General features: G+C 45.2%; 1 pseudogene; it reads left to right on the top strand.

The window, feature by feature from the left end:
- The first annotated feature begins 2,618 nt into the window (after window positions 1-2,618).
- Window positions 2,619-5,428, top strand: LOC103727078 (annotated as a pseudogene).
- Window positions 5,429-12,301: the final 6,873 nt, after the last annotated feature.

The raw sequence follows: 12,301 nt of genomic DNA, 5'->3' as shown, positions 1-12,301 counted from the left end.
TGTTCCAGGCAGATGACAAAGACTTGTAACAGCCTCTGGTTGGGAGCTTCGTGTTCAGACGCTGTCAAGGACACCACAGTGAGTATAGTGGGGGCACAGAGAAGAAAGCAGGAGATGAGCCAGGGAGGTGAGGGGCAGCCAGCTCATGGGCTGCTGTGACATCTGCCCATCACTCCCAGACAGACAGGAAGAAGGCTCTTGGAGAGTTGGAAGAGAGGAGGGGAGCATTAGATTGACAAGATCTGGTCTATATTTGGCACATTTTTAATAGGATCTCTGGGTTACGAGACTCTTACGACAAAGACAGGAGAGAAGCAGGTGGGCTGTGAGAATGCCACTGCAGTAATCAGCTGGGGACGGGTGGTGACTAGGAGAGCCATGACTACACCAGGGCTCTGCAGAATTGGACTGAGGTGGTTCTTTGTAGTTCTGTCCATTGAGACTGTGGGTCAGATGCAGAGCATGAGTGAAAAGAGGAATCAAACATGGCTCCGGGGTGCTTTGCCAGAGGACTTAGACGGCTGGCCTGACCTTTGCTAGAAGATGCAGAGAGGACACTGGGAATCATTTGGGCTGTGAACCTTTCACATTCCATTTAGATGCAGAAGTGAGAACTTTCTCTAGGCAGTTGGGCATTGTGATGGCCAATCTTGATTAACTTACTGGGACTTAAAATCACTATGGAAACAAATCTCTGGGCATTTTTCTGTGAGGAATTATCTAGATTAGGTTAACTGAGGTGGGAAGACCCATCCTAAATGTGGGTGGTACCATCCTCACAGGCTAGGGTCCTAGACTGAATGAAAAAGAGAAAGCCAGCCAGGCATGGTGGCATACACCTTTAATCCCAGCACTTAGGAGGCAGAGGCAGGAGGCATCTCTGTGAGATCAAAGCCAGCCTGGTCTATATAGTAAGTTCCAGGCTAGCTGGGGCTACAAGGAGACCATGTTTCAAAAAACCAGTGAGGGGGGAGAGACCGGGGGAAGGGAGAGGGAGAGGGAGAGAGGGAGAGAAAGAGAGAGAGAGAACAAGCATTCATCACTCTCTGCTTTATAAGACTGTAGATACCGTGTGATCAGCTGTCTCGCATGCCTGTGACCTGCTTTCTCTGTCCTGACCATGATGGACTGAGTTTCCTCAAACTGTGAGCCAAAATAAACTTTTCCTTCCTGAAGTTGCTTTTGTCGGGCACAGAACTGCAGGCATGCAAGATGGAGGTGAGGGAGGCCCTAGCTGTTCTAGAATGCAGAAGGCATTGCACACTTTCATGACAGCCCTCCGCAATGTTTCTTGGCCCCGCAAAGAAGGGATATGTGGTTTGGCAATACAGAGAGATGACCCAGCTTCTTGCCTCTGACAGTTCCATTCTCTTCTCACAGGGAGAAGCATAAAAACAGCTTATAATCAGTTCGATGTTTGGGATTGTTATATAGGTTACTTGTAAGCCTTCTGTTTTAAAAAGCACGAGGCAGTTCACAATGTTCAAACATAAAAAGTAGGAAACTATTCTTTAAAGTGAAATGGAAGTCAGAGAAATTAAGTAAAACGAACCCCTGTGAGCAGGCTTAAGTTCCTTTTATGATCATCATAATTTGCAGAAAGGTGGAAAGATGTCAACTGATAGAGGCTCTATGGAATACTTCTAAATTGCATTTTGTTTTTTTAAAAATTAACTTTATTTGTGCGTGCGTGTGTGTGTGTGTACACACATGTGCATGCCATTACATGCATGTGGAGGCCAGAAAACTCACAAGAGTCATTCTCTCCTTCCATCATGCGGGTTTCACGGCTGGAACTCACACGTCTGGTGAATGCATCTGCCCACTGAGCCATCCTACCAGCCCTTCATCACATTTTCGCTATTAGCTCCCTCTCAGGAAACTGTAAAATGCTCTACTTTGAATGGAAGACAGAGTTCAATGAACTCTAACCACTGACACTGCACCCCAAGTGTCTGTAAGGAAACCTGGCTTCCTCCTCCACAGTGAGCAGAGGCCTGCCTCACGTGCCCACCCTACTGCTTTCTATCTGTAAGTGGGGCAGGGGCGTGGGGAGACAGAACAGCAAGAGTCCCCAGCTCCTGTTATGGGCAACCTCAGTCTGATCCTTACCAAAAAGCATGTTTTTTGAAGCATATTTATGTACTGTTTGTGGTCCATTGAAAATTTACGTATTTTTCTCTTTTTAGTCTTGTTTTTTAGGACCTACACTTTGGGCTTTGGAAATGGGGTGACAGAGTCCAGGCATGACTCTGAAGTTTCTCCAAGTCTACTCTCCTGCCTGTAGAGGAGACATGCGTTCAGTGTGATTCTGATACCACATGGCATCTTTGTCCAGAAAAGCCCCTGGAGTCTAACCTTTCCGGACCTGCCAATCAGCAATCCAGAAACAAGGATTCTGCTCTGTCTGAAATACACTGATGACTTCAGTTCCAATCTGTGCTAGCTCACAGGGTAAGAAAAAGAACAGAGAGTAATCGGAAAGAATCCTTTAGAGGCTCTGTGTTAAGAGGGAGGACAGCTGATGATGATGTCATCATCCCTGGGATGCAAGCTGTCACATGACTTTCCCTGGGCAGGGTGTGAACAGAGGCCTACTTACCCTAAGTGAGGCACCGATGACACACCAACAAGTCCAAAGAAACGGTGCCACCATGTCTGACTCGGTGAACCAACGTATTGTCTGGCGCTTCCTACAGGAGGAACAAAGTGATGGGCTACTTACAGGAGCATGGCTACTTGCTCCCACAGCTATATCACCAAAAAGCCCACCCAGCTTGAGTGCTGAACTTAAGAAAGCTGTGTCCCAGGAACTCCCTGAAACCTCACAAGCACTTTAAGAGCATCTGCTGTGCCATCATCTATTTACTGCTTATATAATTTCCAGGAGAGACCTTGAGAGTCTTATAACTCTAGTGAGTTTTATGAGCCTACATCTCCCTCCTTCCTCCACTAGCAAATGTTCTAGTCCAGAGGAAATGGTTATGCAGCAGAGGCCCCGGTAGGCTTCCTTCCCCTAGAGTCTGTGACTTATTTAATATTTAAATATTTCAAGAACAGCCTGTATGTGTTCAGCTGTGAGGTACATAAAAGATGCATGAATTTCCTTGGGAAAACACAACCTCACCAAGAAAATAATGGAAACACAAAGTGCACATGCAGACCAGCAGAAACACATCCAGTAAGTGGATTATGTGACAAAATGAGGTAGAAATAAGTCAGCACTACAGGAAGTCAAAGGAAGAGAAAAACAAGAATCATCCAGAGTATCTGAGGAAGGCTGAACAAGGACAGGCAAACATCAATTCTGGGGAATTTTAATCACAACAAACACAATGGTGTGGTGGGCAGGAGACCCCCACCCTGATGTCCTCATTCGAATTCCCAGAACACGTGAATATGACCCTTCATGGCAAAGGGAACTTAAGGGATGTGCTTGAAAAGAGGAGATTCTAACCCTGTGAGTCTTTAAAAGAAAGGGTAAAGCAGAAGGGTCAGTCAGGTTGAGAGGCACAGGAGAGTCAGCAGACGTTCGGACCTGGAGATGGACTCAACACACTGCTGTTAACTTTGAAGATAAGAGGCCAAAGAACGCCAAAGAACACAAGCTGCATGTGGAAGCTGGGAACAACCCTCCACTGACAGCCACCAAGGAAACTTCTGGGGCTGGAGAGGTGTAGGCGAAGCGTTCTTGCTGCTTCTGCCGAGGACCTCAGTTTGGTCCCGGGCACCCATGTCCTGGGGCTCACAACCACTGCTGTAACTTTCAGTTCCGGGGGATCCCACACCCTCTTCTGGCCTTTGTGGGTACCCCCAAACATAAATCACACATGCACATACACATAAATAAAAATAAATCTTTTTGAAAAGAAAATTATCTTTCTATCCTAAAATTGCAAAAGAAAGATACTACATTAAAAATCCCAAATTCTTCAACAGCTTGAACCCCGCTTGAAGACTCTGGGACAGAACATGGCCCTATTGACATCTAGATTTTGGTTGAATAATACTGATGTGAGACTTCTGACACACAGAACTGTAAAATACTGGATCGGTATCACTAAGTTTGAAGTAATGAATTATAGCAGATTAGAGAATTGTGCACACGGGCGTAGCTCCCACGGTTGGTCTAATGAACCTCAGTCAAAGCATTAATTTAGTGGTGAGGGAATAGGGCCAGAGGCCCAAGTTCAGTTGACATGGCTTAGGTTTCTAAGCCCCTCGTTCCAACCAGAAGCTCCTGGGGAGCCCAGGTTTCCGCCTCTCCACCGTCCTTTCCCTCTGGTGGGTCCCTGCTGCCATCTCATCTCCTGCTTTGTCAAGATGCCATGTGCTGCCGGCTCTGCGGAGCTCAGAGGGGACTTTGTATGGGATTCTCTGGGCCTGGCTTTTGCCTGAGGCTCCAGTCTTCTGCTAGGCAGGGCCCAGTTGACACCAGGGGCATCCCATGTCAGACATCATGTCGCAGTAGATGACCCCATTGCATGACACTGGAAGAGTCCAATGAAGAATCAGAGCCAGGCTCCTTTCCTGAAACTGTTAGGGTCCAAGATTATCACATCTGTGCAGAACGCCTATGGCTCTGGATAACTTCAACCCATTGATCATGCGTGATGGCAAGTGTATCAAATATGGGATTATCAGCACTAGCGTTCTGATTGAAGATCTCAACTGGATAACGTGTACACTGCTGGACGCTGTGAGAAGCCGGTGAAAACTGTGGCAAGGAGTAAGAACATGACTCTTGGACCAGCCCTTGAAAAAAACCTCAGGAGTCCAATGACTACCACCTGAAGGGGTTTTCTGAAGAAGACCTCTTTATAGAGATTGCCAGGCTCTCCTAATCAGGTGACTTTCACATGGTGATCGGAGTATTGAACATTATGAAGCCCAACATAACCCACTTTTGGGAACTCTATGGGTGTAAACTGCAGGAGAACCCCAAATACATAACACCCAGCAAGGCCGACTGGAGCTAGATAAAAGCCCAGGGCAGTTCACTCAATTAATGAATGACATTGTCCAAAACCTCACCACAGCAAATGAATCACATATGGAGCCTCCTAGACGAGACCAGGACCTGGAAGAAACCTCACTCCAAGTTGCTCACAACCCCAACTGTGGTGATGTGGAGTAGCTCAGGCTGTCAGCAATCCTCAGACCTTCCAACATCAGAATACCAAAGGTATTTTTACTGGTGGCGTGAAAAATCAGCGATTTATAGTTTGTGAAAACTGCATACAACGCGGAATGACGAGAACATCCCGATTTTGCTGCTTTTCTGTTATGTATAGATTACTAATAAAGTGTTTGATCCTTTTTGAAAAAAATCTTTTTTTAACCTTCTTCACTGTACTTATTTCTGCAGTGCACTGGGAGCACCAGGAAGCACAGCCTCCGTTATACCACTGTCTTCCAGGAACCCTGAAAACGGGTGTTCTAACCCCTGGGAGTTTTCCTCAAACCCAACTGTAATGCTTTAATACTCCAGAAGATGAACTAGGGAAAGACGCCTGACATAAGACAACCACACACTATATTCCAAGGCAGTGGACAAACTGAATGAATTCCCTATTTGACACCAACAGACAGATGGCTGTTGGTAGGGGAAAAAAAAGAAAATGGTCTGGGGGAAAAGCCATTCAGAAGCTAACAGAAAGCATGAGCTCAGTCCGTATTAGAAGAAACTTGTTTAAAGGAGTGGAGCATAGGCAGTTGTTTGGTAAGGGCATTTGCCATGAGGCAGAGTATCCACCGTTGTAACAGGGAGAGGAAGTGATTACTCCTCACTGTTGGGAGAGAGAAAACAGGGGACATCGGAGAACAGGACTGCTTGAATCCTCTTGACCAGGAGCAGACTTCAAGGCTCCATGAAGCCATCAGAGAAGTTTACTTCCCATCCTCTGCATCATCATAGCAAGCTTTCTTCTCCCAGAGTGAGATGACATCATCTCACAAACTGAACAGCACACAGATTTTCAGGACTCTGCAGAGGGTGTCTGACCAGCTGTGCTTTTTGAGTTTTGACCTCTTGTGGGGTTCAATGCTTCTTGTCTATTAGATAATTTACTGAGAAGCCGCCTGTGATTTACCCGTTTGTTAATTAACACAGTTTGCATAATGACATTCTGGAATCATTTTCAGTTGTTTCATGGTATGAGTCTTTCTTCTCTGGGGGAGAGAATGTTTTACTTAATAACTTTGTTAATTAACACAGTTTGCATAATGACATTCTGGAATCATTTTCAGTTATTTCATGGTATTAGTCTTTCTTCTCTGGGGGAGAGAATGTTTTACTTAATAATATACTTATTTTCATAGAAAGTATGGTTTTCAATTTTGCCTTTCAGGACTTACAACATGAGAAAGAGAATCCGAGTTCTTGTGACAAAAATCAAAGACCATCCTTCTTCCTGTCTACCATAAAATACTATCCACTTTGATGACGGTTCGTGATAGACTCTCCCATCAACAGTAAACACCAGATCTGCTGTTAGAGACATCTTCCTTAGATAACACAGGTGAAGAGCTACATGAAGGTTTACCCACATTTCCTCGCCTCTTTAAGATAGTAATAGAAAGCTACCATTCCGTTGAACAGTTATTGACAACTACTGTTTACACTAATTAATTATATATACTAACCTTCATAAGAACAATTGTGAAAGACAAAAACTGGCCACATTACTCTGCAGGCGAAAAGCTAGAGATTGGAGGGGTTGGACCGCTTGGCTAGAAGCTGGGAATGGCAGATTCTGAAGTGAGTATGTCCCAAAGTCCTTGTGCCTCCTTTAAGCTCACCCTGTATGTTTTATCTTTTATTTATTTAGACTGTGCAACTAAGATTGGAATATCTCAGCAAGCAGGGTTCCAATCCCCACCCTCATCTGCCTGATTTAATTAATAAGAACTCTGAGACAGTCAGAGGTCTGGACGCAGGAAGAAAAGATTTGCATTGGGACCTGGTGCCACCTGTTGGTCAATCCATGAAACTAATGACATAGCTTGTGTCATTACCTTGTGCCACCTACCCCCAAAATTAGTCAAGAGGCTTATGCAAAAATTCCTTAAGAACAGAAGCTGCGTCCAGAACATTCCCCTTTGCCTCATCTTCCCCAATTCTAGCCTCTCAAAGCTGGGTGTGGCCTGTTGGTGCCACATAAAAATGACTGGATTTAGAAATCAGCCCATTTCTCACATTCACCTGTACAGTAGGGAGGTGAGGTAGCTTCCCAGAGCTTATGTTTCTCAGCCAGAAAGTAAGACGAACTCTTCCTACACACCAACTTGCAGCAATGATCACACGAGGTAGTGAGGGTCATGGGGACATGCAATGGGACAGAACAGTGCTCCCCTGGCCTTCCACCATTGATGTGCCCCTTGGGTTCCTAGCAGGACTTTCATCTGAAGTTTGAGTTGCATGAGACCCCGGGTACCCACCACACATCTGCCCTCCACTGCAGACCCAAGACCCACTGCGATTCCTGTCTGTGAGACTTAGCTTCCTGCGGGCTGAGAATTCCCAAAGGAATGGGCAGATTATCTAGGAACCCTCACAGTACAGAGCACAATGCCTGCTAGGCATAGACTGAGGGTTCAAATACATGTTTACTTTCTTAAATATTGGTCCTCAATGATCACATGATGTCAGGTATGAGTCAACCTTGAAATGCTTCATTAAGAAATTTTGTTTCCTATGATGGAAATTGAGCCCAGGACCTGGGGCCCATTCTAGGCAAGAGCTCTACCGCTGAGCTACATCCCTAGCCCAACAGAGTTTTTTAAAATATTTTTATTTTTGATAACTTCATACATGAGTATTGTCTTTACATTATTGCCAACCCCGCCCCAGTGCCCCTCCAACTCCTCCCATGTCCCCAACTATCTCTCAATTTCTTGTTCTCTTATTAGTTACACGTACATGCATACAGGTATAAATACACACACACATACGATGAACTGAATCCATTTAGTGGTGCTCATGTGTACAGTGTTTAGGGCTGACCACTTGGGATTGGATAACTGATCAGAGATTCTCCTGCCATCAGCATCCGTTGATTGCCTGTAGCTCTTCATCCTGAGGTGAGACCCCATGACGTTTCCCCCATCCACCATGGATGTCCACCATCCGTCTGGCAACTGGTTTGTCATTATGCAGATCTGGGAGTCTACCACACTGTGGAGACTTCATGCTGCAGCTTCTGCCACGTCTACAATGCATCATCTAGCAGCAGGTGCCACGTTCCTCTGGATCTTACGATCTTTCCATCCCCTCTTCTGCTTGAGCCTTAGGTGTGGCGATTGCACTGTAGATGCATCAGTTAGGGTTGGGCCCCCACGGTCCCTTATTCACTGCACTCTGACCAGTTGTGGAACTTTGCGACCTCTCCATCTCTTGCAAAGGAAGTTTCTTTGATAAGTGGGGAGAGCTATACCTGTCTGTGCATATACGGGTACACATTTAGAATATAGTAAGAAAGACCCTGATCTGGGAAAGTGGCAGCAGTAGGCTCTTCTCTGAGGTCTATGACCTCTCTAGCCTTGTGCACTTGGCTATATTTACAGGACCATGTATGATTTCCCTCCCACTAAGTGGGTCTGTCGATTACCCCCAAGATAAAAGTGCCACTACTGCACCAATAGAGACAGTTTGCTGGGCCAGGCATGTGGTTTGTAGGAGTTATAGCTAAGTACGACTTTGATTGTTTTTCTCCAAACAAAACTATTGTTTGCATAGTACCTTCTAACACTGTGAGAGTTAAAACTCAGAAAACAGGGAATCGAGAAAGCAAATGGCCTAATTTAAAACGGGCTACAGATCTGAACAGAGTTCTCAAAGGAAGAAATAAAAACGGCTATGAAATATCTTTAAACATGTTCAACAACCTTAGTAGTTACAGAAATGTAAATTAAAATTACTTTAAGATTTCATCTTACCTCAGTCAGAATGGTTAAGATCAAGACATTAACTGACAAAAAATGCTGGTGGGGATGTGGGAAAAGGGACCCTCATTCACTGCTGGTGGCATTACAAACTGGTGTAGCCACTATGGAAATCAGTGTGGAGAATTCTCAAACAACTAAAAATAATACACATGACTGGAGAGGTCGTAACCTAGAGAAAACTCTACCTCTGTCATACCCCTAGACAAATGTAATTTCTTACTGTATGCTAAATATGGATTCTATATTTACAGACAATTATACCATTCACCACTCATCAAAGAAGCTTATTTTAGCAACAGGTGGAGACTATTACAAACTCCACAACTGCTCAAACACAGAGAATAAGTGGCTGAGAGATGCCCAGCCCTAAGTGACACACCTTCAATGGAACCTCTACACCTAAGGCTCATGGAACGTGGCAGAACAGGGGCAGAGGGAATCCTATGCATCTCTCAACTCTCACCAGCGGAGCTTCCTCAGGCAACAGAGTGTGATGCACACAGAAGGCCACAACTGGCCAAGGTGTAGAGAATAAGAGACTGCAGAGACCGTGTCCCCAGATAGGACTCCTCCTATATTAAACCTCACCCACCCACGGTCCAGGGACCATTGTGGAAGAGCAGGGTTGGTGCATGAACATAAGGAAACAGAATCTACCATATCCACTTGCTCATTTGAACTTACAGCAATGGTGTCACCATGCACAAGACCCATCCATGCAAACTCAGTCAGACAAAAAGCTGGCATAGAACTGGGTAAATGGGCAGCAAGCCCCAGCTAAACCTCACCCACCCTCGGTCCAGGGACCATTGTGGAAGAGCAGGGTTGGTGCATGAACATAAGGAAACAGAATCTTCCATATCCACTTGCTCATATGAACTTACAGCAATGGTGTCACCATGCACAAGACCCATCCATGCAAACTCAGTCAGACAAAAAGCTGGCATAGAACTGGGTAAATGGGCAGCAGGCCCCAGCCTTAGCTGAAGAACTATTGGCAGCTGATTACTGCTGGATGAGAGAGAGCTGATCTTCTTTAAGGGAGAGACAGATTCCCCATAGACTGGATGAACTTGCACTGGGGACAGCTGGGTACACAAACTTGACTCAATAGGCCTTAACATGTATGACAGAATGCATGAAATCTGGTGGAGGGGCTGTGGGGGATGTGGATGGAGGTGGGGTATAAAGATGATTAAGACGATTTGTATGATGTGCACAAAAATTCAATAAAAATATATACTGGAAAAAACCTAAAAATAGATCTGCCATTCGGGCCACTCCTCAGAAGACTCAGTGCTCTATCAGAGGTGCTTTCTCACCCGGGCTTGTTGCTGTTCTTGTCATAATAACTAGGAAATGGAAACAACTAAGATTCCCTCAGTGGATGAGTGGATAATGAAAATGTGGTACATGTACACAATGTAGTTCTAGTCAGCTGTAAAAAAATGAAATGAAATTCAGAGGTAAGTGGATGGAACTTGGAATACTGAGTAAGGAACCCAGACTCAGAAACACAAGTGACACAAACTCTCTCTCATTTGTGGACCTTATATACCCTGAAGCACCTGCAGAAGCCAGGAAAGTAGAAAGGAATCATGGGGAGAGAGGGGAAGGAGAAGGAGCTCAAGAGAGGGGGTAGTAGGACACGGTTGTTATCAAGTGGGAGGTGGGCAAAATGGAGGGGGTACTTTACCTGGGGGAGTGAGGGAGAACTATATGGGGTAGAGGGAAGAGAGAAATACTTAGGTGATATGAAAAACCAAAGGGAAATGAATTATTTCATAAGTCCACTAGAGAAATCCACATATAAAGCATATGTGGGTGCATGTATATAGCTGAAGGCTCTATAACAAAAATCACATCCCAGGCAAGGGAAACCTCCTTTCAAGTTGTTGGTCAAGAGAGTCCAAGAGACTCCCAAAATAATATGGGCTATTGGCACAGCCCTTTGCCTCCCAGAACTTGAAGTTATGACCCTGTAGCTGAAGACATCACATACTTCAGACACGGGACTTTGAGCCATTGAGCCGGAACTGACCAGTAGAAGGCTTTCAGCGACAGCACTGGAGAGGGAGAAAGCAGGGAAAGGGTTGGAGAATTCAAACCAAACTGTGTGAGAGAACTAAAAGTGCTGAGACCACCAAGAAAACTAACCCCTCACATTCCCTTTGTTGAGACTGTGCTCAAACCATGAAGGTGTTGGATGACTTACCCAGAAGTTAAAACATAACACGACGTGAGCATGAGTTTCCCGCCCTGGTGTGTATTTCTGTTGTATCACAGCATTACTTCACTGCATGGCTGGAGCTCAAACTATTATTATAGGATGTGTGCACACAATCATTTAATCACATGATATTCTATGGCCCTTCTATTTTTTCAAGATTCACACACACACACACACACACACACACACACACACACACCTACATACACACAGACACACACTGAACCATTAGCAGCCTGTCCCACCACTTAGTATACAATATTTGGCACATTTTAGGAGAACTGTAATCAGGAACACAGGTGCTGTCCTCAGCCACGGCCACCTTCTGGGAGGTCACTGCCGACAGATACAGAGCAGGGTATGACTTCTCCAGCCTAGTCCCACCTAGGAAAGTGTAAAAAGAACAGGACGAGGAAGTCGATCGTGTAAGTGGAAACATTAAGGAAGACTTTGAACAGCATTTAGAACAACTGATTTGCAGATGTTAAGTAGCAAATGTTAAGTCATCAGTGAAAGATTCTAAAGAGAAGCACTAAGGCCCAAGATACTACACAGCATCGGAACCAAGAAGCTGGAACGCAAGTTTCCTGGAGAAGGAGACAGTAGGCACTCAGACTTGGCAGGGAACAAGGACTTTGCGGCTCATGTTTCTAGGGAAGCAAGGCAGATAGGGTTAGTGTTTCCATAGGAATAAGGCAGTTGGTGCCCCGGGGCTTCTGGGTCAGGGTCTTGGGTTCTAGTCTAAGTTTATTTTCTTCACACCCGCACAAGTTACCTTCTCTCAGAACTACACCTGCCATCTTTGATTCTTCCCTGTTTCATCTTATTGGTAAGCCCTGTGCCTCTCACCTCCTCCTGCATTCGTCTCCATGCCACAGGCTCTCTGGATTGGTCCCGGTGACTCCTTTAAAGTAAGAATGGAAGTACCACTCCGCACACTCCAGGGTTAGTGGTAGTGAGGGCTGGACAGCTAGATGGGAACTCACAGAGAAGAAAGGCCATGAAGCAATGAGTTTTATCTTTGCCCTGAATCACCAATGTGTCAAAGACTGGATTCAAAACCTATCAGCTTTCGCATGAAGTTTTACCATTGTCTATTTGGATGTAACAAATGGAATCCTTAGA

Source organism: Nannospalax galili, unplaced genomic scaffold (assembly GCF_000622305.1).
Source record: "Nannospalax galili isolate Female #2095 unplaced genomic scaffold, S.galili_v1.0 scaffold648, whole genome shotgun sequence".
NCBI lineage: Eukaryota > Metazoa > Chordata > Mammalia > Rodentia > Spalacidae > Nannospalax > Nannospalax galili.
This window is presented reverse-complemented; position numbering and strand designations above follow the sequence as displayed.